Source organism: Salvelinus sp. IW2-2015, linkage group LG11, assembly GCF_002910315.2.
Source record: "Salvelinus sp. IW2-2015 linkage group LG11, ASM291031v2, whole genome shotgun sequence".
Lineage (NCBI taxonomy): Eukaryota > Metazoa > Chordata > Actinopteri > Salmoniformes > Salmonidae > Salvelinus > Salvelinus sp. IW2-2015.
In genome coordinates this window covers 49,143,759-49,148,133 of record NC_036851.1, presented here as the reverse complement: position 1 = coordinate 49,148,133, position 4,375 = coordinate 49,143,759, and the positions used below count along the sequence as shown (strand labels likewise).

The window sequence follows — 4,375 nt, the reverse complement described above, 5'->3', positions numbered from 1 at the left end:
AAAGACCCCATGATACTCAAGTCATTAAAGACCCATGATACCTCGTCATTAAAGACCCCATAGATACCCAGTCATTAAAGACTCCATGATACCCGGTCATTAAAGACCCCATGATTACCCAGTCATTAAAGACCCCATGATACCCAGTCATTAAAGACTCCATGATACCCAGTCATTAAAGACCCCCATGATACCCAGTCATTAAAGACCCCATGATACCCAGTCATTAAAGACCCCATGATACCCAGTCTATAGAGACCCTAACTCAAGTCCCATTTAAAGACCCCATGATACCCAGTTCATTAGAGACCCTAACTCAGTCATTAAAGACCCCATGATACCCAGTCATTAAAGACCCTAACCCAGTCATTAAAGACCCCATGCAATGTGCGCGCAGTAACTGTCGCATAGCTCCCCGGACTGCTGTGCGGAGCGCAGAAGAAATATCAGCCCATGGAAAGTTTCCCTGTTAGTTAACAAATCAAATCAAATCAAATTGTTTTGTCACATACACATGGTTAGCAGATGTTAATGCGAGTGTAGCGAAATGCTGTGCTTCTAGTTCCGACAATGCAGTAATAACCAACAAGTAATCTAACCTAACATTCCACAACTACTACTACTTATACAACAAGTGTAAAGGGATAAAGAATATGTACATAAAGATATATGAATGAATGATGGTACAGAACGGCATAGGCAAGATGCAGTAGATGGTATAGTGTACAGTCTATACATATGAGATGAGTAATGTAGGGTATGTAAACATAAAGTGGCATAGTTTAAAGTGGCTAGTGATACATGTATTACGTAAAGATGGCAAGATGCAGTGGATGATATACAGTACAGTATATCATATACATATGAGATAGGTAATGTAGGTTGTAAACATTATATAAGTGGCATTGTTTAAAGTGGCTAGTGATACATTTTTACATAATTTCCATCAATCTTCCCATTATTAAAGTGGCTGGAGTTGAGTCAGTATGTTGGCAGCGGCCACTAAATGTTAGTGGTGGCTGTTTAACAGTCTGATGCCTTGAGATAGAAGCTGTTTTTCAGTCTCGTTTAGCTCAGTTACCTTAGCTTTCTTGGGAACAGGAACAATGGTGGCCCTCTTGAAGCATGTGGGAACAGCAGACTGGGATAAGGATTGATTGAATATGTCCTTAAACACACCAGCCAGCTGGTCTGCGCATGCTCTGAGGACGCGGCTGGGAATGCCGTCTGGGCCTGCAGCCTTGCGAGGGTTAACACGTTTAAATGTTTTACTCACCTCGGCTGCAGTGAAGGAGAGCCCGCAGGTTTTGGTAGCGGGCCGTGTCAGTGGCACTGTATTGTCCTATTGTCCTCAACACTATCAACATTTCAATTTCCTGTGGCAATTGTGATCGAATCAACGCAATCTTAGCCAATTTCATTGCAACATACCAAAACAAAACAAACTATGCAAGAGATTTTGTTGTAGGCAGAACGCATCAGAGTAGGGTTCTATTGATCATGACTCAGCCCATACTCTACACAGACCGGTGTGGCATAACCAATCAGAGCTGCAGTAGGCCTATATGCAAATCGACTATTGCCATATATGGATCTGTGTCATTTATATTGAACTGGACTGTGTTTACAGCTGTGGTCATGAGTAGATGTACTTGTTTTGAGATCAGAGCGAGAGCTGCATGTAGCCACCTGTGCACATTTTGTTCAAATCCTTTGCTAGTTAGTGAGATATTATCCCAATTATAGTCAGCAATAGGGAAGTGATTGCTTCCTACAAGAGCACAAAATGTGTACATTTCTAGACATCTTTGAAAGCGAGTCAGGTAAACAGCTTTTTTTTGTCTTAAAGGGGCAGTGTTGTATTTTGAGACCGGCTTGAATAAGCTAAGTTGCCAATAGGCAGAGGGTAGCATAATTTGTCTGATTCTCTGTAGTAATGGTATGGGAATAATAATGCATTTTATTTTATAAAGTGGTTTCTTGCATCAAACAACACAACAACATGTTCAGTCACCTCCTTGTCTGAAGGACAAGTGGATAAACAGGTTAATGTCAAGCCCTGCATGTTTTTTCAAAGTCTGATGGAATGTAGTCCTACATTGAACACCACACATTGGCTGCTACTGTAGGCAGAATGATAGAATAGCTATTTCCATGTTAAAATGTTATGGGATGCATTTTCTACATTGTTTTTGATGGTAGGTCACTTTGGTAGGCCTACATTATGATCAAATAGCCACAGTAGCCTACTTGGCCACTGTTATAACTATAACTTAAAGCGGGTACAGCCTCAGTGTTCACATTAAACGTGCACTGGAATTTTCACAACATTTCAGGTTTGCTAGGTAACATTGATCCCATGTCCACCTCCTCTCTCCCTCCCTACAGGCTCCACAGTTGGGGACACTGATGGGAGTGTACCTCCCCTGTATCCAGAACATCTTCGGGGTGATCCTGTTCCTGCGGATGACTTGGATGGTCGGCATCGGAGGAGTCATTGGCTCCTTCATCATCGTCTTCATGTGTTGTTCTACTGTAAGTACCTGTGTTCAAATCTGGGATAACTGCATGTAATGAGACTGTGTTGTTCTTTGAGCTAAAGTCTAGTCAGTCTAAGCTCCTTTCTTCACGTGTGTTCCTCTGTAAGTGTCTGTGTTACTGTACGTGTCTCTGTTCCACTGTAAGTGTCTGTGTCCACTGTGTCTGTGTTACCGTAAGTGTCTGTGTTCCACTGTAAGTGTCTGTGTTCCACTGTAAATATCTGGCTCTAACCAAAATAGAAAGACGAGTGGGAGGTCCAGGTGCACAACTGAGCAGAGGACAAGTACATTTGAGTGTCTAGTTTGAGAAACAGACGCCTCACAAGTCCTCAACTGGCAGCTTCATCAAATAGTACCCGCAAAACACCAGTCTCAACGTCAACAGTGAAGAGGCGCCTCCAGGATGCTGGCCTTCTAGGCAGAGTTCCTCTGTCCAGTGTCTGTGTTCTTTTGCCCATCTTAATATTTTATTTTTATTGGCCAGTCTGAGATATGGCTTTTTCTTTGCAACTCTACCTAGAAGGCCAGCATCCCGGAGTCACCTCTTCGCTGTTGACATTGAMACTGGTGTTTTACGGGTACAATAGTAATTTACAACATTAACAATGTCTACATTGTATTTCTGATCCATTTGATGTTATTTTAATGGACATTTCTAAGTGACCCCACACTTTTGAATGGTAGTGTATATCCAATAAATTATTATTAATTATTATTATTTGTATATGATCACATCTCTCTATTATGCGTGGGAATWCTTGGGAACAGATTTACAAAATGAAAATCACTTGGAACTTCATCTAAAATTATTGAATGAGTTTCCTGTTAACAATAGATATTATATTCCTTKTTTTTTAGTCAGGTAAATACTGATKGTTTTTTCTAATCTGCTAAGCCATTACAATTATAACTGGCTATACGTATTTCACCATTTAGCATAATGAGATTCAAGTTTCAATTATATTTATCATAATATATGTTTGTAAACTTTCCATTAAAAAGTACCATATTGATTGAGTGTCCATATAGCTGTACCATGGTATTTGCACTGCTACTCACTAAACCTCAAACTGTTATACACTATTCCACCTGCTAAAACCTCCCCCATKCCAAGTTGGATTGTCGTCCCAATGACTGGCAAAACCACCCCTGTCTACCTGTATACAGTTATAAAAAAATATATACAGTACCAGTCAAAAGTTTGGACACCTACTCATTCAAGGGTTTTTCTTTATTTTTACTATTTTCTACAGATTTAGAAAAGTAGTGAAAACATCAAAACTATGAAATAACACATGGAATCATGTAGTAACCAAWAAAGTGTTAAACAAATCAAAATGTATTTTATATTTGAGATTCTTCAAAGTAGCCACCCTTTACCTTGATGACAGCTTTGCACYCTCTTGGCAAACATATGGAATATTTACACTATACATCAAATGGGCCGTTTCGCCATCATTCGTTCTGGGAATTATTTCTATGTTAAGCGTCTCTGGAGCAATGTCCCATTAACCCATATGTTGGAAGGAGCATCCGAGCGTTATCAACGTGGTATTCTACCAGAGGGGAGTGGTGCTCATGTGTGTTATGCCCCCTGCTCGTAGCCTAGCATATCACACCGCTGTCTATTCTGACCACTAATAAAGCATGTCGCTAAAATTAGCTTTAGCTGTCTGGATGGAAAGTTTGTTGTTCGTTTGCCCTATTCATTACTTCAGGATCCTGTGTCCCCTATTCATTACTTCAGGATCCTGTGTCCCCTATTCATTACTTCAGGGTCCCGCGACCCCTATCCATAACTTCAGGATCCTGTGTCCCCTATTCATTACTTCAGG

At 40.5% G+C, this 4,375-nt stretch overlaps 1 pseudogene; it reads left to right on the top strand.

Annotated features, from left to right (window-relative positions):
• LOC111970524 (solute carrier family 12 member 5-like) overlaps positions 1–4,375 on the top strand; it is a 314,999-nt pseudogene that overhangs the window by 258,900 nt on the left and 51,724 nt on the right.